This window comes from Carettochelys insculpta, chromosome 11 (assembly GCF_033958435.1).
Source record: "Carettochelys insculpta isolate YL-2023 chromosome 11, ASM3395843v1, whole genome shotgun sequence".
In the NCBI taxonomy this organism is placed as follows: domain Eukaryota; kingdom Metazoa; phylum Chordata; order Testudines; family Carettochelyidae; genus Carettochelys; species Carettochelys insculpta.
Window position 1 is genome coordinate 44196530 of NC_134147.1, and position 24470 is coordinate 44220999.

A 24470-nucleotide genomic window follows, 5' to 3' on the forward strand; every position below is an offset into this window, starting at 1 on the left:
GCCAAACAGTGATCCCTCCCCTGTCACCTATTCCCAGCTGCTGACAAACAAAGGCTAGGAACACCATTCCTACCCGTCCTGGCTAATAGTCATTGACTAACGTAACCTCCATGAATTTATCTAGCTCTTTTTGGAACCCTGTTAAAGTCCTGGCCTTCGCAACATCCTCTGGCAAGGAGTTCCACAGGTTAACTGTGCATTTTGTGTGAAAAAATATTTCCTATTGTTTGTTTTTTACCTAATCATTTCATTGGGTGACCCACCCCTCAATTCTTGTGTGATGGGAAATGTACATAACTTTTCCTTCTTTACTTTTTCAACACCATTCATGATTTTATAGACCTCTGTCAAATAATTGTGATCTAAGTGTATTGGATGGAGAAGAATTAACATTTGCTCTTCAAGGAAAAAATGGTAATTAAAGAAATTGTATAGGAATCAACATAACCCCCTTGGAGACAATAGAACTGTGCCAGGTTATTCCAGCTAAAGGTCTATCACAACATCTTCACAGGTTCTGGGTTCTGTTATTTTCCTACATCTGTTCTGCAAAGGATGAAATGTTGAATTCTCATTTTGCTAACTTCTAAATACATATTGTGGGAGAAAGGAAGTGTGTTTAAAATGTTGATCAGATATTTAAAAGCAGCTTTGTGGTTAGATGAGAGAATGCTTCCACCTATGGCATTTGCATTTTTATACTCATTCATAGTTTACCTTTGTCTAAGAGGAATTCATCAATTCCTTCTATTGGCAGTGATTCTATTTCAGGTTCTTTTTATAGATCATATGTTGCTGTTCAGAAACATACACTGCTGCTTATACTGTGTTTTGTCACACACCTAGAGTGGGTATTCAGGTGATGTTACTAACATCCAATGACCTGTTTAAGGAAGGCACCTTGCTTGTTTTTTCAGATACCACATTTACTCAGACCTTTTTATCTGGTTATTTCCAGACCATAAAGGACTTTTTAATTTGCTTGCATAGGAAAGGACAGGCTTTGCCCAAAATTATTTACAGTCTAAATAGATAAGGGTGGGAGGGGAAACAGAAGTTTTGATTAGAGAAGTGGCTAAGTTCACTGAGCACATTAGTTGTCTCCTAACTCCCAGGCCAGTGCTGGCTCCACTAGATCCAGGACCAGGTTGCTTGTGGTAGGGAAACCTTAGAGATCAGTGCTGGTGTTCAGCTCATTCGCTGAGAAACACAGTGCTGGATCATGCTCCCGCTCAGCTGAGTTGGGTATTTTCCCAACATCTCTCAGGCTTCGTGTGTTGAGCGACCATGACAGCAATACCATGCTGCTCTTTCTGTTTGGCCCTTCCTGCTTCTATGTTATGGGAGACTTTATTTTAATGGAGGCACATTGGGAGCAGAATTGTTTTGTAAATCCTTTTTTGTTCTCAAGAGTACCATAAGGAAACCCCTATCTCCTCCCACCCCACCGCCTTTTTTTTTCAGACGCTTATGCTCAGAACGGTTCCCTGATCGGCATGCCTGAAATTGGCTAGTTATCCTTAAAAAAGGCACAGCAACCTCAGTTCTAGCATTTCTTAACTACTGAGTGTGCACCTTTTGTGACCTTAGGAGTGTTCTTTCAATGCCAGGGAGGTTTTTTCAGCTGCATTATGTGTCCTTATTACCTGCTACACTCATGAATGTGTAAAAATTGTATTTTTCAATGATCAGGATAAAGTAGCAGCTGCTTTCCCTCTATCAGCTAATGGGCAAGATGGTACCCATTAAACTAGTTTTAAAAGAGACAAAAGGCTGGGACACAAGTCCTGGTAAACATCAGTGGGCTATGGACGCCTCTATGTGCTACTGAAAATCTCCCCTTTAAGTCCATGCATATTGTCCAGAAAATCTTGCTTTACTTTTTATGTTTTCATGTCTTTTATATATAATCAGATTTATATTCTGAGAACTTTGTTGCTCAGTCACTGAAGCTGCAGGTGCTTGTGTAGCTGTGCCATGTATCAGCACAACTCAGGTCCCACCATTGTCACTTTTACCTCGCTTGTGCCACAAATAGTCCTACTGATTTACTCCCAGAGTAACTATGACTCAGCATGAGAGCGGGTGACATGAGTTTGGAATGTAGGACCCAATAATAGATATTGGATCTGTTTACTATGTGTCCCACCCCCTGGAGCAGCTTGAACTGTTGACCTGGCCTTTTAATTTCCATGTTTTCCACTGATGTTGTGTAAAATGCTCTCCATTATAGTAAATTTTCGCCTATTTGTCACAGAGGGAAAACTGGAATTAACAAGAGCATTTTGCTTTGTGGCCTTAGTTCCTCATTAGGAGGATTTATGGTCAGGGCCCAGTAAAGCCTTCCTTGAATTATTCTGAAGCTCTAATGATAAAAACCTCAGGGAGGTCATGAACATAGGAGCTTTAATACTCTTTCAGAACCATCTGACACTAGATTACATGCAGGGAAAGAGGAAAATCTGGCAGTAATATTCATCTCCATTAACTTCAAATACAGGCTGATGTGATTATAGTGGAGAAAATACTTCCACTTTTTCGACAAAAAAGCTTTTAATAGAAGTGGGCTAAACTGGTGCATAAAAGGGTAGGCACTTTGACACATGGCTTTGCCCTTGTGCTGTTGTATTTTTGTGTGTGGTTGCAGTGGTTTCATTTACAGTTTTTAAAAATCTTTAAAATGAATCGACATCCAAAGCAAATATAAAACACCGTGAGAGTGACAGACCGGAGTGTCACTAGGTGCTGCTGCATTGCAAATCCTCCATGAAAAGTATCGTGTGGTGGCAAGCTGCAGTGATGGGTTCCTAATCGATTTGTGCTAAGTTGCTCTTCTGCACCTGTTTAAGAATATTGATGAAATCCAGGCTCCTCTCAAGTCAGTGGCAAAAGTCCTCTTTAGCCACGATGCAGCACAACACTTCAGCAAGTGCTTAGATTGAAGCACATTGACTCCCACCTTCTAACATCCAGCATTTACCTCTATGGGTTCTAATTAAGCACGTGCTTTGAGTCCTTTGGTTGAATCAGTGTTTCAGAGGCACACACGCCAGTAAATGTATAGGCCGCTCCTAAAACCATAGAAAGGCCAAGTAAATAGGGGACCTGTCAGAGGAGGTAAAAGAGCGAGGAGAGAAGAAGTGCCTGGGATGAAGTGCAGAAAGACCCACTGAGCTGCGCTCAGGCTGCTGAGCACTCCCTGGTAAACTGAGCACTTGGGAGGCCACCCAGGAGAAAGTCAGGTGTCACCCAGCTGATTAGCAGAGCACCCACAGCTGGCAGCCAGTGTTTCTCTGGGTGGTGCACATCCATACATGCCTTGGTGCACAAAACAAAATTCCTTCCATGCAGGTGTGAAAACTGGAGGGAACACTGCTGCTGAGCCCAGCAGTGCCTCAATCCCCAGTCTCCGGGCGTACCTAGCACTGAAGGATTCATGCAGTAAATTCAGGTGCCCAGGCTGAGACAGACCTTCTTGGACACTAGGTCCAGAACCAGTCACGTTGCAGCCTGTGGCTGGAACCCAAATCCTTCAGCTCGCGAACTGGAATCGCAGCTGTTCTGCTCATCACCCTCTGTGCTACCCCGGCCTGTTCCACCTTCCGCCCACCCTCCCTCACCTGCCCGAAAGCTGTGCCCTCACCCGCCATTCTGCTCATTGTCCTCTCCTCCCTCCTCAGCTTCCCTTTCCTTTTGCCTCCTCTTCCCCTTTTGCTCCTGCAGTCTCTTCCCCTTCTTACTCACAGCGAACGCAGTGGGTCCAATCCTCTCTTCCATGATGCCAGTTTGGCCCACATGCAAATCAGTGGGATTACACCAGCCAACAATTGGTAGCATGGAGGGAACGACCGGGCCCGATGTGTGCCCCTTTATAAACCCCATTGATTCCCACGTGCTTACAGCGTATCTGTTGTTGTAACAGAGGCATACAAACCCTTAAAACCCAGCATAACTGTGCTCGCTAAAGCTCAGACTCAGCAAAGCACTTAAGCATATATTTAAATCCCTCTGTTTCCATCAGAGGAGGGATGAACGGTTGAATTGGAATCTAAATACCATGAAATCTTCTGCTCATTCACACGTCACGAGACCTGACTGTGGCACGACCCCACACGTTGCTCTAGTATGGACTGCCCTAGTCCTTCTGAAAAGCAACTCGAGCCATTCCTCACCCTCGGATCCCCTTCTTGAATCCCACCCCAGGACACTGAGCCATGTGGCTGAGAGCTCATTAATAAAATATTTCCCAGGGAAAGGGCTAGGGTTCAGTATAATTAACTGGTACACAGATCAGTGTCATTCTGTTGAAAGATCTCTGTCAACGCCTTTTCTTTCCCACACTCATAGCCGCACCAAATGCGCACTGCAGGCCAAAGTTAGTGGAGTTTTTCCTAAAATGTGCTTGCCCATGCAAAACTCCAAACATGCCTTTGCGTGCAGAAATGCAGGGAGCTCTCCAGCTGAGGCGTGCAGCGCTGTGGGTCTGGTCCCTCCCACCCTGCCTTGCAAGGGACAAGGTCAGGTTCCTGCACACCCAGGCTCAGCCGACTGTCCCGGATTAAATGAAAACCTTGCCTGCAGAGTGAAGGAGACAGCTGACCCCTGGAGGGTGTGGCTCTGGGGCCTGTTCTACTGTTACAGTTCTGGAATTGTAACTTGGTTTGAGTGATTTATGCTGCAGTGGGAAACCAGAATCCAGATCAGCCCTTTCCCCTTGGTCTGTGCTGTTAGCATAAATATGCACACGCAGCCATTTGTATCTGGTTCTTTCCATCCACAGCAGGGTTTTTATTATCCTTCTCCAAAGAAGACCTAAAAGAGAGAGAGAGAGAGAAAGGCAGGCTGGCAACAAAAGGAAGTGTTCTAACAGGATAAAGAATAGAAAGGGGCAAAGGGCAGGAAGTTGCTAAGAGACCATGTCGACTGAGTGCAGGGAATTGATGGCAAATATCAAAGTAAGCAGCAGAAACTGCATGTTTTACTCCACGGGTTCAGTTACTAAACCAGAACTGTGCATGGAATCCTTCAGCTTGGTTTTAAGCTGTGCTTCTGATGAGTTGAAAGCTTGTCTTTCTTTCTTACCTCGTACTCTGTAGCCTCAAGTACTGAGCCAATGGCAAACCTTAAACTTAATTGCTGTGGTAGAAATATACCTAAACGTGAATAAAATGCAAATGATCACAGTCAAAAAAAAAAAAAACCAAAGAACAAAAACATTAAAAAGTGCTCTTAAAAGGCACATGCAACGAGATTTCAATATGTTTCCATTTAGTTGAATCAAAGACCTATATACAATGACACATCTAAATTTTATTTTGTAACTAACCAGAAAGTGATTTTTGGTAAAAGCCAGAATTTCCAAAAATGCCCAAGTGAAGCAGGTGCGTATGCTTTGTGCCGCATTGAAAATCCCCATCAAGTTTCTCATTTTCTGACATTATTTTATTCAACGTGTTTTCCAACTTCTGCAAAAAAGTCCCAGTCTCTGCTCAAAGAGTATGCAGTCTACAAAAGGAAAAGTAAATGTTCTGCCATGGAGGACAGGCAGATAAGAAGCATCAAACAAATAAGATGATGAGATGGTCATTAACTATGTCCTGATAAAGCCAAGTTCACATGGACTCCAGAAAGCAGTCACAAACAGTGAGGTACTGATTTAGGTCCCAGCAGAGACTAAACATATCTCACACATTCCCTAATGGAGCCGTAAACACGGGTGAATATTGGTTTCACCTAGTATTACTTGCTCAAGGCTTATGATCATGATGATGCTCTTGAAGAGCTGTTTGGGTCATGTAGGTTTCTCAAATGACTTCTTTCTCCCATGGCCATTGAGCTACCGCCAGAAAGCAGCCCCTTCTATTCAGCAAGGGACTATTCTGATGCTATCAAAAGCTGTGGAAGAACACCAGATAATTGATAAAACCCCGTGACACAGCACAAATCCACCCAGAAAGATATCAATAATTCCATACCCTAGACAGAAATAAGCTCATCTTGAAAAAAATTGAAGGTAGATTGGTTCCCCACAGGGAAAGCTATCGAGTTTTCACTTTGACACAGTTCACTGGGCATTGCTCTTAATGATAAAGCTTCTGGCATAATGTGGAGAAGATCTACTGAGCTTGAAGGACAACAGCTGCGATACTCATGGGGTCATTTAGAAGTTGTGTCCTGAGACAGAGTGAAGAGGAGGAGACTTGTGGATGACTCCAGCCAGAGTACAAGGGTTTAAGTCAAGTAAGTCACAGGCGGCTGTGCAAGTAACAGAAAGGAATCTGAGGCTGTGGTGGACAATCCTATAGGAGATAAAAGTTATCTACAAAAAAGCAACTGTCCTAAGCTACCTTTGCCACAAGTGAAAAGTATTGAGCCAAATGCTCCATTTCATGCCAGTCACCTTTGTGAGGCAAAGGGCTGAGAAGCAGCAGAATTTCGCCTGCTGAGAATTCTCCAGGAGCAATTAGCTCACCCACATTCAGCCCTGTCACAGCAGGGTTAGCAGGGCTGGGGAGGAGATACATATTACACATACCCTCCCCCTCTGCCTCCCCTGTACAGAGTAGTGTAAGAGGGGCCTTAGTGCACGTGAGAATCACACCCGTCAGCTCAACGTGTTTCTGAAACATCAAATTCCTGCCTGACCTAGGGCTCCCTACCACTGAAACTTGTAAATCACTCAGCACCTTACAAATATTTGTCCTGTGGTGCTGTACTGTACTGCTGCAAGCTGAGCCTTTCCCAAGCCCTTCAGATACAGTCTGTTAGAAGTTGTTACACCCTCAGCTGCTTGAATGCAATGCAAACCAGATCCATGCAGTGGCTTGAGAGTACACATGCCCTACTCTTGTGATGAGGTAATTTGCTTTTCCAGTGAAAGCAAGCTGAAGAGAAGTGGTGGTGGTGGGGGACCCTGAATCCAAACAAAATCCTCTCCCAGATACCAAGCCCAGCCATTAGTATGGACATCTTCTGCATCTGGGAGCATCTGTGCACGTGTGCGACGTGTACCGTGTCCTTCTGCAGGACCACGCAGGTTTACTGTGCTTCTTAAATCCCCTCCTTGCAGTGGTGAGCCATCTGCCAAGTTGTTGGCGATCAAAGTAATTGGGAGGTGCTAGGTGAGTACAGTGTCATGCTAGGAGAACCTTCTTTGCAGTTACTTGCACATAGGTCTTCCCCTCTTGTGATGAGCAATTAGATTCCCTAGCTCTAGCGTGAGAAGGAAGCAGACAGGTCTGCAAGCAGAGTCTGGCAGGCTGTGTGACTGAGTACGCAGTGCAGCTATGGGCGAGGGATCCCCTCGCTGAGTTGTACAAAGCAGTGCTCTGCAACCAGTGTGCTGTGGTGCCAGGAGTGCCCTCTGCCACTCTGCGCACTAGGTGGAAGAAGCTGGAGGGGAGAAGACAGGGCTGGGGTGCATGGCTCTGGGGAGCAGTGGGTGATTGGGTTAAAGTGGAGAGCTGGGGGTGCCTGGTTCTGAAGGCAGGGAGGGGGATTGGGTTATATGTTGGGTGTGCTGTGAAATTCTAACAAGAGTGAAGTGTGAAGTGTGCCACAGGGTGGTAAAAGTTGCTGAGCACTGATATAAAGGAACAGTCTTACGCTAATTTCACTACATGGGGAGGTTTTTGGTCTTTGCCATACGAACACCCCATCCCCTGAACTCCCTTCTCATCTAGCTGGGGGAGCTAACCTAGCAATATGGAAAGGTGGGGGGCCCCTGACAGCTCTATGCGCATGCGCACACGCGCACACACACACACACCATTCCCAATTCCTGGCATGAGAAGTCATACTTTAGCTCCAGCCGAACCCCAGCAGAGGTATATTACCATCGTGTTGGTTATCACACAGGACAAGCTAAGGAGCTCAACATGGCCCACGTTTGTCAAAGCTGTCCCTCTGATAAGCCATGCAAAACAAACCTGGGGCCCCACAGTAATGTAATTACTGGCTGGGACTTTTGATCACAAGTGAGCTGGGCACCCAAGTGTAAGTGGCTATTAGCAGTGTCACCATACAATTACTGAGGACAGCTCACTGGCACAGCTTCTTCAAAGTTGACATCGGGTACCTCAGCTGTGGTTCCATTCAACATATTTACTCTGCAGAAAAAGACTGGCTGGTGATGCTGAAGCCACCGTGTGAGATAAAGCATCCAATAGAACCTCCTGTCTTCTCCTGCCTGTAAGTTCTGCTTCTGAAGCTTAGACCTTCCTGGGGTCAGCCTCTGACATTTTTCAAAAATGCATCCAAGTTTTCTGTGTTGAATTGACAGCGTTTTGTTCTTCTGAGCCAAATTCTACCTTTGATTCGCATTCATATCCTGGTCAACTCCCTTATTCTCTTCCATGAAATGCAGGGTAGGAAAGTAGCCTTACTGGGTCACTTAGTCAAATGTATCATGTTTGGATACATTCCATTCACATTCAAAGAGGAGCTGGCATCAGTGCGTGAAATCTAGTCTAACGGTCATGCAGATATGGAAGCCTCCTCTTTGCAGGTATTTGTCATCCGCACAACTCGAGATGTTGAAAGACTGTGAAGGCCGTTGTGCAACTCAACGGGAGAGTAAATTTGCCCTTGCACATGTCCATATTTGCTCTTCCCCTTCCTTCAGTTTTGTAGCTTTTGTAATTTGTGGTGGAAACATTACTTTTGCCTGAAGCAGTGTATCCAGATAAAATAAAGTACTGCAGCCAAATGAAATGATGAGCACTCGTCTGTGTGCTGAGTGTGATTTTTTTCCAGCAAAAGCAAAGTGCTATTCATAGCTGTTTCTCAGGCTTGCTAATTATGTAAATAGTAAGATTGTCTAAAGATGAAGGGCAAATTCAACTTCTGCATCGACTTAATCCCTATTCAGCTTTGCTGATCAATGGAGTTGTGTGAGACATCTGTCTTTGCAGAATTTTCATCATAGTTTTTTAACTGCACGATACATATAAATAGATGACTTTCATGCAACATCCAAAATGTTTCCATTTAACGAGGTGTGTGCATACATCAATCACTCACCTAGACATGTTTTTGATTTAGCAATGGGAGGATAATATTAATATAAGCAAATATACATTATCAGACTGTTTTGTGACCTATGAATCACTTGTTTTTAGATACTAGATGAATTCACTCTCTCTAATAATCATTAAAAATTAGTTGTAGTATTGTGTAACAGGGCACAAGAAGAAATATCAGGAGATTTTAAAGAAGGACACTTTTTTAGATGCTTTCATGTTTTAATTAGATCTGCAAAGTAAATAGTTTCCCCCTGTAACTAGACAATTAAAGCAGCTGGTATCTTGCCTATTTGGCACAAATAGAAAATATACATGTCTAGCTTTGCAAATAAGATGGTGAGTCATGGTTGCAAGTTAAACTTAAGCTTTTATACAGTGGAACACTGTGTCTTTATATATCAAAAAGTGCTGTGTGTACAGCAAAATATATTTTATAGTGTCAGACATTAAAAATATTTCTTTAATTAAATTCTCAAAGAACTTCCTCTCTAAAATAAGTTGTTCCATTTTCACTTTTTTGAAATGTGTAGAATCTAATGACAGTGTGTTTTCCATCAATGTTATTTAACCTCTGTATTTTAAAATGTTAAATTGGATTGATTCTGCTCCAAGTCTTTTCTGTCACATGAACTGTGATCAGGTTTCTCGGCCAAACAATGTCTTCATTTTCATACTGCACTGGAAAAAAGTAGACTATAAAGATGATCTAGGAGCGTAACTTAGAGCATTGGCTTTCAACCTGCTCTGTAATACAGTAAATTAGACAGCAAGGAGATATTTCCATTACTAAGTGTATTTCAGAATTTGAAAACAAGTACATTTTTTCAAATTCCAAAACTTTAATCTGCTCATGTGCCATCCAGCGCCTTAATTAAAGATTTGGTGCATTGGCCAATGAATGTTCAATTGTATTTTAGTTCCAGAATTTGCATTTCCTGTTTGTGGCCCCAAATTAGCCACTATGCAAACAAGCGACTGTTGTGACTGTTCTGTGCTTAAAATTATGAATGTACCTATGGACTTTGCTGCACAGGAGCATCTGGAAATGCATATGCATTGCCAGAGACCACCCAGGAACACAAATATTCCCACTTTTCTCTCCACCAAAACAAATTTTGTTTTTTGGCTGTGGGAGCAACATATCCTCAGAAACAAAAGACACACATCCTGATTAAATGGTCGACATAACAATTTGCAGAGCATTCCTCATGCAGTAGGCAACAGACTGTCGGACACCCATCAGGAGCCACGTCTACAAAGGCAGCTTCTGTTGCCGAAATTCGCCAAGTATCTACCTGGGTAAAGTGCTCTGTTGAAAGTTTGTTGACAAAACTAAGCTGCTCAGCATTATCCCTGTTCCTGATCGCGTATAATGTCTCTGCAGACAGTGTTTTGTTGACAGAATCATAGAACAATAGAGCTGGAAGAGACCTAAAAAAGCCATCAAGTCCAGCCCTCTGCCCAAGGCAGGTTCCCCAGACAGCCCTGTTTGCAGAGCTTCTGGTCAGCTGTTCTGTCGAAAGAGGGCTGGGCAGTCTGGCTGCTTTCTGCCGACAGAGCGATTTGCTCTTTCACTCTGCTTTTGTGTGTTGACGCAAACTGTCAAAACAGGTACTGCTGAGGTTTCTGTGTCGACAATGACCTCTGTCGACAAAGTCTGCCCCTGTAGATGTGCCAAAGGGCATCAGTTAGTACTAGTTCTCATCTGGCTACAGGATGGATTTCTGAAGGCGGATAAACGCTGCCCAACCTTCTCGCTTTATGTGACATTCTGGCCGCAGTTTGCACACCACCACTTCCAAGCACATTCTGTCTGTAAGGATGCAAAATAGCATGGGATACATCCATAGCATAAGGGTAGGTGGTTAATTTTCTAGTCTCCTCTGGCCCAGGTGTACCATGTGGCTCTGTTGCTCAGGCAGAAGACCTGAAAGTGATTTATGACTCATGGTTACCATTCCCACCCTGCTCCTGAGTTGCTCAAGAGAAGGAGTAAAGGGAGTAAATTACACCACCCTGTTATGGAGAACAGCTAAATCCCAACCCACTACTAAGACTGGAGCATGAGGCCAGAGCTCCTCCCAGTCCTCAGCCTTACACACACCATTCGTAGCCCCACTCCTGCTTCTGAGATGCAGTACCAAGCGAAGGGGGAAGGCCCAGATCCACAAATGACAATGCATCACAACACCTTTTGAGAGCCTGGAAAATCACTGGAACAATACTGGGATCCACAAAACCTGAGTTAGGTGCCTCCACTTCCCCAAACAATGACTGGAGAGAGAGACAGGGGCCTTGGAGTGGGAACCACATGAGCCAGCATGGTAGGTAACGAACTGCCTAAATTGACCAATGGGAGAAGCCGACAAAAGGGGAGTGTCATGAGCCCCACCCCTCCTGTTGGAGCTAGGCCCCTCAGGCAATATGCCCTCAAATTTTTCCATCTATGTGCAGAATAAATTTTATTGTGTGCACCAAGACATGTTCAGATGTACACCACCATTCGACACATATGCTACCAGCTTTACTAATCAGCTGGGCAGCATTTGAATCTCCCCTGGACGGCTGTCCAAGTGCTCAGCTTACAGGGACCGCTGCCCTCTATCCAGGTGGGAGTGAGGCATGGATCTCCACTAGAACGCCTCAGCTGGCAGCCCGTCTCAGCAGTCCCACTGGACCTGGCAAAGAAGGTGTTAGGCACAGATCCAGAGACAGCTGATATGGTTGGCTGGTCTCACTTTCCTGTTCAGCAGTAAAGCTGAAGCTAAAGCTTTGCATGGGGCAGAAGGAGTGGGTGGGGGGGTGGTGGACTCAAACATTTCAAAGGGAGGGACGTGGCACTGACCATGCATGCACTGGGTCCTGTTATCCTAGTGGGTAGTGTATGCACCAAGGCATGCTTACTTTAGCTGCCCCTTTGCACTATACTCAGCAGGGGCAAGCAGAGCCCTGCCCAAATCTCACCTCCTCTTGAGCTGCAGGGAGACCTGGACTGGAGATCTCCCTTCCTTCCCAGGGAGCACATGAGCAGTATGTGGCCACTGATCATGCTAACTACTTCACGCCCCATAGTGCATTTCCCTCAGCTTGTGGACCGTGCTTGGGTATGGATGTCTGGAGACCAGGAAGGAAGCAACAGTGCATCATCCAGAAGGAGAAATATGGACACCTGAGGACCTTCTGCAGTGGAGATTTCATTACCAGGCGAGTTTATGCACCTAGGGGTTAGGCAGCACCTCCTGCACAAGGATTTTCTGGGTGGCAGCGAGGCCCCAAAATGTGACTTAAGCATCCAAATCTGGTTTTAGGTGTCTAAGCACCTTTATGGTACAGACCTAAGGGGCTTTATTGCTCTATAAAGACAGGGCCAATCTAACCACTCGGGGAGAAAAACAAGAATTCCCATTTATTCCCTTACTATGGTCATTGAAGTCATCAAAGCACATTACACACCATGAGTCCATCTTACAAAGGATATCTGGTTCTTCCACGTGTATACATTTGGGGATTATGTGTCAGAAAAATGTATCTGTTAACCTTATCACATTGTGTGCCTGGTTCCCCAGCAGATCCAGGAGAGTGCTTTCTATTGCCTAAGGCCCCATCCGGTAACTGGATCTGTGCTGTGGTCTCTTATACCTGCTTGAGTCTGAACTAATTTTCAGGGCCTGAAGGCATGCAAGCCCTCCATGGCTCAGTGGATCAAATTCTGTGCCACTGAAGCAGAGTCAACCGCTGTTAACCATTTCCAGAAGGGATGAGAGCCCAGGTTTCAAGGTGGGTGAGTAGACAGAACATGCATTAGCTACCCCAGAAGACAACGTTTGGCAGCTAATTCCTGATGTAAGTGGTCAGATCTGGGGCCTGAAGTTGCACAACAGTTTCCATGGTTGCCTCAGAAAGTTCACAGACTCAGCACTTCGGGAAGGTTTGACCTTTCAAGACTAAAAGTCACTGTGCCTGGTATCTATGGCAAAGTGCATCTTTCAGAAAAATTGCTGGGGCAAATGGTCTTATTTTGGCTGAGGCTTGAGTTCAAAACTACTATTTTTACCTTGTTTAAGTAAAACACAAACATTTTGAAGAGCAAAAATAAACTATAATTTTAAATTTGCAGCATGGAATGGACACAGTCCAAAAGAGCTTTGCGGACACATTGTGGTCACACTAGCCTTGTTTAACTTGCACCTGCACAATTATGTACCAGTCCAAACTAAACTACTGTAAGCCAGTTTTAAACCAGATTAGAAGCGTCCACACTGGGCTTTGCATTGGTTAAACTAAATCAGTGTTTGAAGGTAGACCAGGTAAATTGTTCCTTTTCTTTTTAACTTTTTAAAGGAAATTAAGTTGAAAACATATGCATGCCTAAAGTTTCAAAAGGTGTTGAGAAATTCAAGAATCCAGCTTTCAAGTCAGCTGCATTGTTATATACTTACAGCAATACCTGCACTATTTTTTTCCTGGTTAAAGGTGTTGCTCTATAGTATTTCATAATATAAACACTGGATGTGTAGTTGTATATAAAATATAAATAAGCATTGACATTAATGCCTGGTTAAAAACCAGGAAGAGCAAAAATTGAGGTTCCAGCAGCAATTTAACTCAGCCATATTGCTCATTGTGTATATTTTATGTATCCATAAAATACATACAATGAGCAATATGGCTGAGTTAAATTGCTGCTGGAACCTCAGTTTTTGGTCTTCCTGATTTTTAACCAGGCATTAAGGTGAATACTTATTTGTATTTTATATTTTATATACAACTACATATCCAGTGTTGTCTCATTGGGATTTTCATCTTTATTTCTTCCCCTAACCAGTTGTGTTAATGTGCAGTGTTAAACTATTGCCACTAACCACTTAGTTTAAGCAGAGATAGACCTTTTTGTCTGGAAAGTTCAGAGGCTTTCTAACAATTCTACAAAAAATATAAACGAACAGAATCAGAATGACTTGTCCATTGAGGATCTGGTGACACTTTCCAAGTCAACATTGGTATTTCAAAATGACCTACAATTCTTCCTTTCAACTCAAGTGGGATTTTCAGTATGATATGCTTTTATTATTAAGGTATTCTTGGAAATGTGAGGATCACCTAGAAGGGTTGAGATTTATGTTAACTGCATCATGAAACTTCTCCTGTCATGACACTTCCTCCATTGTGTGTCTTTATCTGTAATCAAAACAAGTAATGACAAAATATTTGACAAGATTAACAAAACGAACTGTGGCCTGGTGTTGGTAAGATAACAAATACAAAGCCCTTAATCGGTAACAAAAGCTAATCAGATCCAATGTGACAGCCATGCCAGGCTAAAGATGTCAGAGAACTTCCAGCAGAGCTGAATTGTCATGATTGATTCCATTGGGTATGGTGACTTGGGATTCAATCAGCAATGGGCCCCAGCCCCTTAGTTCAGATATAGACCTATTCAGCGTTTTGGGGATGTTAAGGTCAGGGTTTTGGTTAGATCCATTACTGATGGCTTCAAAGTTGGTGAATGGAAAGGCTTTCCAGTTTCAGTGCTTAGGTCAGAGGACTTTGTTCTGGGCCCACCTCCGGTTTTTATTTTGCTGACAACTGATTCTCCATATCCCATCTTAAATTTCCAAGCCCAGAGAAGAGAAGGAAGAGCTCTTCAGGCTCTGATCACCAATAGAATGTCGCCGTCTTCCAAAAGAGGGCCAGATCCTCAGCTGTCCCAGCCGAGCTCCATTTATGTCAATTGCAGCTGCAAGATCAAAGAACATGATGAATGGACAAACTGCACTTGAAACTTTAAAAAGTCCAAATCCTGCACCTATGAGAGCGTCATCAACAACCAGCTCCAGTCCCCACCTCTGGGTGGGCGCTGCTCTGCGGGAACCCAGATGGTGGATCTTCTAGGCAGGGCAGTGACTAGTGAGTTTAACTCTGTGTAAGACCCCTACAGGCTTAGGACGCAGGTCCATAGAGCCACAGAGCAGCTGGCCACTCCAGGGTGCCACCCAGCACCACTTCTGCTCCACTTCCTGTGACCGGCTGTGGAGACAGACCAGACAGAGGAAGATCCACCTCAAAGGTTTGACAGACAGTAGCCCTGTGGCTCTGGTCAGCTCCCTGCCTTCTATGAGTCCAAAGGGCATTCCAGGAAGTGCCCAGGTAAAAATTTAGATATTTTATCACTGTCATGAGCAGTTCTGTTTCTTGGTCTTGAATTTCCTGGTTTGATTCTAGCTTGATTGAGACTTTGCCTCCTGACTTGGCCCCAGAACATTCATATTGACCCTATCCGGGGCCTGACTGTGAATTCCTCTGCTACCCTCACCCCCCAGGTTTGCTCCTGCTCTGAGCCTTGGTCCTGAGTCTGCTTACTGAGATCCTGAGGCCCTGGGGGACTCAGGCACACTCCCAAGTGAATGGGCAGGAATAGTCTCTATGGAGCTTGTTTCAGAGCCCCCTGGAGGGTGACAAGGAGGTAAATCGTGCTGGGCATGGACAGGTCACAAGCAGCTCCCCCTCCTTATTTCATTTAGCCGAGAGCTCAAGTACTGGCCGTGCTCTGCCCAGCCTGGGAGTGTGTTTTGTAGGGATCTGTTTCTCTTCTGTGTGCACAAAAAGGCAGTTCCCAAAGGCTGTTGCAATCTGAGCCTATCCCAAGTGCTTTGGTCCATAATTCGATGTAACCTTTGCGTCAACAATGTCACCTGTGAGAAGCACCATAAAGGCCTTGCTATTGTATAACACCTTCCCCCCTCTGGGCAGAAATGGATACGGCTCCCTCTCGCTTGGCAGCTCTCTGAATTGTTTTGTAATTGTTTAACTTCATGCTGATGAATGAGGAGTAAAACTGAAACAGAGCTGCAGAGCACAGTTCAAACAGCAAGATAAAAGGACGTATATAATGCATAGATGTGTTCATCCGGGAATGCAATCCAGGGATACTGACAAATGGGAGCAAAGTTTCCATTCGGGGAGAAAAAAGCCCAGCACATGGGATAGATAAAGGGAAAAAATAGAGAAAGTCTGGATGGTCGTATAAGCCAGTGACCACATGTTGAGTTGCCATGTGGGAAGACTCAGGTTAAGACTCTGGCTTCCTGTACAGTGGAGTGGTAAAGGGGATATACACCACTGTGAGAACTTCTTCTGTGATGGGGCCTCAGCTGGGGCACCGGCTTCAGAAATAGTCCAGGGCTGGAGACCTTCAGAGCATGCTGCAAGAGCCATCCACCCACCTGAAGCTGGAGAAGACTGTAGTCTTGAGGACGGTGGCTTTTTGCGAACTGAGTTTGGGTGGGCTCAGCTGAAGCTTTGCTGGCTCTCCCCATCCATTTTGTTTGGGTGCATTATTAAAATCGTGTCCAGGGCACCTGTGGCAGATGGATGCCTCTTCAGTGTTGCTATAAATAATATTTTCTGCCATGTAAAGGCGTTAGACTTCACCGTTTGGAACATGCTGATGAGCTGAGATGTCCAATTTCCAAACTGAACCCAGGAAAAGAATGCCTTTGAAGAATTAAAAAGGGTGATGAGCAGGCACCGGCATTGCTTGGCTGAAGTGCTGCTCCTGAGATACCATGGCTGCAGTGCAGCTATTGGTTCATCCCATCATCATGTCAAGAAGAAGCAAATCCCACCAGCCTCTGATGGTGTAGGCCCTGATTTAGCTACCCTCACTCATGTTGCATCTGCAGCTCTCTTGGCAGATCCTTTAGTTGACTTTCATGTGGCTGCTCATGACAGATGGTGTGATTAACCAGGAGTAAAGCAGGCAGACTTGGACTCATAACCAGCCCCAGGGGGAAAAGTCTTAGGATATTTGTGGCACATTATGTTTCATATCTGACAAAGCTGAAGGCCAGAAAAGACCATTAGATTATCTCGTCTGATCTCCCATAGGAGAGAGGATATTAAATTGCACCTAGTTACCACAGTAGGCAGCCAAATGATATTTCTTGGGCTAAAGGGTAAAAGACAGAAAGGCAATCAGTCTTGACTGGAAGATTACAAGGGATGAGGAATCTAGTGGTTACTCACCCACGCTGTTAAAAAAGGTGCCTGATTAGTAATGCGCGGCTGTCTAACTTCTCCGTCCAGCCTTTGTTTCTTGTTTCATTTTACTCTGCCAGAGGAGAGAGCACATTAGTACCTGGGGCTTCCCCCGCCCCGCGCTGGTCCTTCTACCATTTATGAGGCTCCCTTCCATACCCCTCCATTGTGGCAGCACCCTTTGTAGACTGTGCCCAGGGGAACTGTATGCAGCAAGATTCCAGGATCAGTCTCACCGATGCCATACACAGAGGTGAAAATCACATCCACCCTCCCATTACTGCTCCATGCATATACATCCAGGGGCTGGTTTAGCCCTTTGTGCCCCAGCTTCACAATAGGCGCTATGTTTGGTTGCTTATCTGCTGCGATTGGTAAATCGTTTTCATACTCACCACTCTCCAAGATAGTTCCCCACTCATTGGTTTGGGTCGCCTTCCTTCTTGCTAAATGTGTGACTTTTGATTTGGGTGTCTTCAAACATTGTTTAAATAGGCCAAACTTACCAAGCAATCCAGACAGCTCTATGGAACTGCCCTGTCCTCACCATTCTTTACCAGTCTGACAATCTGTGTGCCACCTGCTGATGTTATCAGCAGGGAGTTTATTTTTGCTTCTAACCAGAATTTTCTAATAAGCTTACCAGTCCCTAGTCTTTGATCAGAGGTTATAGCTGGGCCACACACTCTGCAGTCTAGTAGACTATGGTTTAGAAACAGGAACTTCCTTGCAAACCTGAGTTTTTACATTTCTCTTTGGTTTTTCTCATTTTGTCAGATGTGTCTTTATCAGTTTCACAGCTTGGTGTACAGAGAGCAGGCAGCTCTACCTACATCAGGGCTGGACATAAGATTATGGGAATTACTCATTGATTTGGTTTATGCACTGTGGCTCCTTTGAAACGGGCTTGTTTAATTACAGAAGATTAAATATATGCCAGCTAGGCTGCAGCTGAATGTGATACTGATTGCTCAGTTAAGCATATCTCAACGTGCTCAGCAGAACAGGTCATATTCAGAGAGTCATTAGTTTTACTGGTGTGAACTTTCAGCGTGGTGTATTGTGGGGGTAGGGTTTTACCCTCTTTGAGTTACACAAGTAACTTGTAGTGTTGCGTCAATGGCATTTCAGTGCTTGCCTCCTCCGCTCTGCCCTTACAAAGTGACAACTACAAGGTGAAATTAGTATTACACACCCAGCAGCCTTTGTTCAATCAGTGCTGCTCCATTCTGCTCTCACTAACAATGACATGGAGGCACCCACTCACCCCTGCTTAGTGAAGAGCAAGAAATTCCTAGAGCTGGTGGAGAAATGCACTCAAAATCCAAGTTTTCAAACCATTCTGACCAGCACCTCAAAAAGTACAGAGTATTTTCATCAAGCGCATGGAAAAGCTGAACCTGACCTCCTGAGGTCCCTTCCAGCCTTAAAATTCTATGATTCTATGAACCTGCCCTAGAAATGACTGATTTTTAAACTGGCCTGAGCTATTCATTTACTCACAATAATTCCGGTGTTTTTTGACACGATGGTGAGGTCAGTGATTTGCACGTGTTTGGAGAAGTAAAGAAAGACCTGATGCAGGCAGGGTGCTAGGGAAGAAGCTGGTTGGATTTTTGTTGGAGTGCTGTCTTCTTTCTCTGTCTTCAGGGTGATTATAGTCCAAGTAGATGTGCCCAGCAGCCCAATTTTGTGTCAAGGGCCGTGAACAACTGCAGGGGCTGCAGCAGGTTAGCCCCTTAAGGCAACAGGACTCGGTATGAATAGAATGAAGAGGAGACGAGAGTGAGGAGATGGGCTAATTAGCACTAGCTGGTAGGTACTGTGTGGTATTTGGCTAGTCACACTGTTAATGGTGACAGCTCCTGAGATATAGTTTAGTTGGCTGAAGCAACAAGGAGTCCTATGGCACCTTGAAGATGAACACATTTATTTGAACATAAACTTTCGTGGGCTGGAGCCCACATTTCCATATTTATGAATTGGAGTCTTCTGTTTGGCAGGGAGACAGGCCTACATTCCAAGATGGGAGGGCCCTTTTACAATGCTAATGAGGCAAAGTCAATCAGGGTGGATGAGGTCCACTCCCAATGGTTGGCTAAGAAGGTGAGAAAGCAAAAAGTTAGTTTTTGTAGTGAGCTGGCCGTTCCCAGGCCCCTGTTCGGATCCAGTCTGATATTGATTTGGCTTTTCACCTCCCCCAACTTGGAAGAAGAGTAGAATCAGTGAGGAAACTGGATTCCCTACATAACAGCCTGAAGTGCCATTGCCCCAAGGGCACATCTGCACTGTGTACAAAGCTTGGGCTCTGACTCAGGTTTGAGCCAAAGCCTTCCTTCCATCCCCACAGGCATCTGTCTGACTCCAATCAGCAGGTACTCAGGACCTGGCAGGACTTCTGAGATGAGGGGAGCTAGGGGACAGTTGTCCTAGGGCCCAGCGATTCCAAGGGTGCAGGACCCCCTAGATATCACCACCAGGGGCTCCATAAATCACTTGCAGAATGCTGCATGGTGCACTCCAGAGCCCTAGGCCATGTGCTTTGAACAACATGGGGGTGGGGGCAGTCCAGGAGACACTGAGGGCCAGCTGCTTCAGCCCTGCCCTTTCTGACAGAGGCCACACCCCTTCCAGTAGCATGGAGCTGAATTTCCCCACACCTCTTGCTTAGGAGCCCAGCAAGTCAGTTGGCTAACCTGGGACTGGGGTTTTATGGCCCTGTGAGGTGGGTGGAGCGGAATCCAAGTCCTGCTTGACTGAGGTACAAACCCTGTTGTTTTTGCTGTGTGGACCCAGCTCAAGCCACACACCTGAATCACAAGGTCTGCATAGTTCAGTTATGGATGCAGTGGCATGGCCAAGAGATTCCAGTCCAGCTATTGTAAGCCCAGGTTTACAATGCAGTGTGGGTGCTCATGCGTGAGATTGGAAATAGCTCACAGTAGTGCAGACATACCCGAAACCAGCCATCTCATTTAGGCCCTTTAACAGGGGTCAGACACTGTGCCTGCTAATCAAATACACCCATTTTGCAGAACAGACAACATATAGAACAACCAGCTTCGGCACTGTTACTGAGCATGCTCAGTCCATGTGTACATGATCAGTACAGCCAAGCAGCAAATCTGAGTGACAGCCCCCACCAACCCCACATCACATCCTATGCATGCAACACCTCTCTCATCAGTACAGCAGAAGAAGGGGAAGTAATATCCTTTCCTTATATGGTGGCTCCAATGCAGACAGCTGGTGCTACTCGTTTGATATTCCCCATTGCAAGCAAATAGAAAAGGAAGAAGTGGGGAGCAGCCACATCTGCCTCCTGGACAAGGTAGCATCACAGCTGGAAGGGAACTGGTTGATAGGAAGGGGTGAGGTAAAGTAGGGTGTCTGTTCTTCAAGCTAGAGGTGTAATTTCTGGCTCGGTATTCATACCTGTGCTAGCTCTGACTGAGTCAGTGCTCTAACAATAGATGTGGGGGTTGTTTAGGCAGTGGGACAGGTTATCCAGCCCCAGCTGTGTGCTAGTCCAAGTGTTTGACTCGTCTTGCTGCTCCCAGCTGTGCTTCAATTTGAGGGCTCTATCTCCAGATATAGCTTCAATGCGCAGAAGATCAGCCTGGGTTTGACTTCACACACTTAGTAGGAACGAGCAAAATCGAACTATCTGGGATCAGCAGAATGCTCCTGAATACTGCGAGGGGTAAGAGAGGTCGATGGGAGAAACCTGTTCCAAACCTTTGTGTGGATATTCAGGTAAGTTGATTGCAGAAAAATCAATTCTAGTTACACAATTTCCGTAGCTAAAATTGTGTGCCTACAGTCAACTTTAACATCTCGTGTAGACCTGGCCTCAGTCAGAGCTAGCATAGGTCTATCTGTCCAAGGTGAAAATACAGCTCATGCTCTGCCTTTGGGCCTGACTCTTGGCCTTTGTCAGTTTGGTCCTGAGAGATGTCCTGAGCAGACCAGGCCAGAGAGAGGATCCAGATGACACCACCACATTTATCAGCTTCAGCTGAATCCCAAATACATCCTGAGGTGAATCAGCAGCAGCCCCAGCTCCAGCTCAGATGTCTTCCTCAGGAACAGTTATTTCTATGAGATACCATCTGTGCAACGTTGCACACCTTCCGTAATGTGTAGCCAGGAGCCCGTGCACATGTAGCCACTGACAGGTGGACTCTAACCTCTGGAGCTTAGTGCATGAGCCTCTAACTGCTGGGTGGCTCTCGGCTAAGGCCCTAGAGCAGATTCATTCTTTCTCTCTGTACGTGGTCTAAGTGCCACTACATGGGACACTGCACCACATCTGTCGAGTGGGTGGGTTACACGTGCAGTGGGCATTTGCATGAGCAAACCGGATAATGATGTCATGAGGCTGTGGTCAGGATCTGCCCTTCTACTGCAGTCTTGGGTTTTATCTTCCTGTTGTGCATGTTCCACAGCTGCAATCTCTGCCACGCAGCAGGTGGGTTGGTGGCTGGCTCTGGTGTGCATGTGTGTGTGTGAGAGACAAATATTGTCATAAGGTATGCTAGCACGGTTTGTGTTGCGTGACCATTGGGAGCTGCTCCACTACAGGTTAATAGCCTACTACTTCTACCACTAATGAAATTATCCCTTTTAATAAAGTGATAAAGTCCAGTGCTGTGGTACAGACGGGCCTGGTTTCCACCTAGGCAAGGAGTTGTTCCATCAGCATTTTAAAAACACATGCTATTCTATATTAATAGTGTCTTTCTCATGAATAAGTGTCTTTTCCCCCACTTACCTCATTAAGGCTCTAATAACTGCTAGCACATTTTTGGCATATAAAGTTGGCAAGGGTGAGGAATTTAAAAAACAAAACAAAACACAACCAAAAACATGTCTGAACCATTTCAGCCTTGACAACAAAGGCTTTCTCGCTCTCTCTCGCTCTTTCTTTTTTTTTTTTAAGATAAAAAGGAAAAATAATGCTCTAAATGCTGTTGTGTAACCTCCCCCATTGTGATAATTAACTTTCTGTACAACAAGGAGAAATAAAAAAGCCAACATTTTCTTCCAGCACTGTTTTCTGTGACACAACATCACCACAAGACCAGTCCTCCAGCTTAATGGGGAATAAGCTGGCATGTACTGGCTGCAGGCCATGTAATGCCTCTCCATTGCTGCAGACGTTCAGTTGCTGGTTGTTCACTGCTGTCGTTGGAGATTTCCATCTTAGCAAAATGCAGGGAGGGGAAAATGTGAGACTATCATCACATTGACAATTTTCCTTCCTTTCTCCCGCCAGCAGCTGCATGAGAAGCCTGGGCAGGCAGGAAAAGAGCCACCAAAACAACTTGTTCTGGTCTCAGAAGGTGCAGGGGGCTACATGTAAAGCTCCTATGGAACTGCTGCTGTGGGATTCAGAATTGGGCAGCAAAGTTCTTGCAATAACATAGCTGGTCTGATGCTCCAGGTGCAGGAGAGGCAGTCAGTCCTGCTCCCATCACTTGGCTGTCCCAGCTGTAACTCTTAGGGGAGTTTAGGGCATTAGCCATTCGCAGGGATGAGCCAATCAGGAGCCCTGCAGCGCCGAGGCAATCGGAACATTGTGCGGATCCGCAGCCGTGTTCCCTGTGAGCTGAGCAGCCACACGAGAGATTCCAGTGCTGCCCAGCTGATTAGCAGAGGGCCCACAGTGAGGTTTTGTGTTTCTCCTGGTGGTGCATGTTCACATGAGCCTCGGTGCCCATAAAACGTATTCTGTACGTGGCTGGAAAAGATTGGAGGGAACGCTGGGGGGCTCTTTCAAAATGTGTTGCCTTGCTTGCACAACCCATTGAATGGGAGGGCAGACCCTTCAAGCTGGGGGCCAGGGCCTCATTCGCTACTGCGCCGGGACTTCTCTGCCCCAGCACCAACACCACAAGAAGGTTGCCAAACAACCAAACTGCTTCCATTACAAGAGACCCTGGGCAGGCATCTCAAAGCTGCAATGTCCTGCCTTTACCTTCAGGAGGCCTTTCAGGGTGGGTAGGTAGTTGGAGTGGGGGCAGAGTAGCTTGGATGTTCTCAGGCCCTGGTGATTCTGTGCCACTGCCATGTTCCAGCAGGCAGTTCGATCTGCTGCCACCTCTGGTCTGTTAGAGGGGTGGTGCAGGATTGTCTGCCCAGAGCCACCCAGCTTAGCTCCTAAGTAACACCATGGAAGCCAGTGGAGGTCTGTAGAACCTCAGAGTTACGATCACCTTAGGAATGGGGAGTTGCAGGAAGGACAGAGGAGCATTGGGGGTCAGAGGAAATGATATGAGGACATGCTGAAAGCACACATGGAAAAGTCTAGCACTGGCGTCGACACTTGAGATAACCTTGCCCAGGACTGTTCCTAGGGGAGAATGGCAATTCTTGAGGGCGTGACACAATCTTAGAGGTCCAGCTGCAGCACAGACAAGGAGACAAGAAGAGTGGCAAAAACTGCCCTGCACCCCTGCAATGGCTACCAATGACTGCCCTTTCTGTGGTAAGATCTGTGACTCCAGGATTGGACGGGTCAGCTGTCAGCGGACTCCCAGGTAGGAGGGTGACATGAAGACATCCTCCTTGTTATTGAGCGACCTCCAAGAGAAGAGAAAAAGAGAACAAGATTTTTAGGCTCTTTCGAAGGTTTACAACAAAACAGTGACTTGACACAGCTTTGAAACTTTACTATGCAGAAGAAAAATACCTCTCTCCCTTTATTTCTCCGTAGCCTGAGTTTCACAGAGCACTGTACTGTGTTTCCTATTTTTTTTTTCGGTATCTTCTGCTTCTGCCTGATAGCATACTTCCAGTTCCAAGTGAGGTGTCTGGTTGACTGGTCAGTTTGTAATTCTGAGATTTTACTGTGTAACCAGAAAGGGGTTTTGTAACAACAAAGGTATCCAAGACTGGGCTCTGATGTGCTCAGTTTTTTCCCCCACGCATGACATCATAGCTTCGTTGTTGTCAATATGGCTGTTGGGACATTGGAGAAACTTACTGGGCCAAATTCTGCTGCAGTTGCAGTGGGGCAAATCCATTGACTTGAGAGGAATTACTGGAGATGTGGCCCATTGAGGCTAGCCACAAAAACAATAGCACCCCATGCAACGAGCATCTGCAATCCCCCCAGCCTCACCATTTATTACATTTTGAATACCTTGCAACCCTCCAGTGCCCCTCCAAGCCACGCATGTGAGTAGCCTGCCCCAATCCTCATGTTACTGAAAGCACAACCTGATCCAGTTTATTTCCATCTCCAAATCTATTAACTCTTTGAAACTGCAGCATCTTTTTATGCCAGAGCAAATCTCCTGGGATAGGGTATTGACTGGTGTCAAGTTTGCCCTGAGTTCACAATGCATTCTGGGAAAGAGTTGAAAATATGTGGAATCTGGCAGAGGGGACTGAGCAGAGATAAAT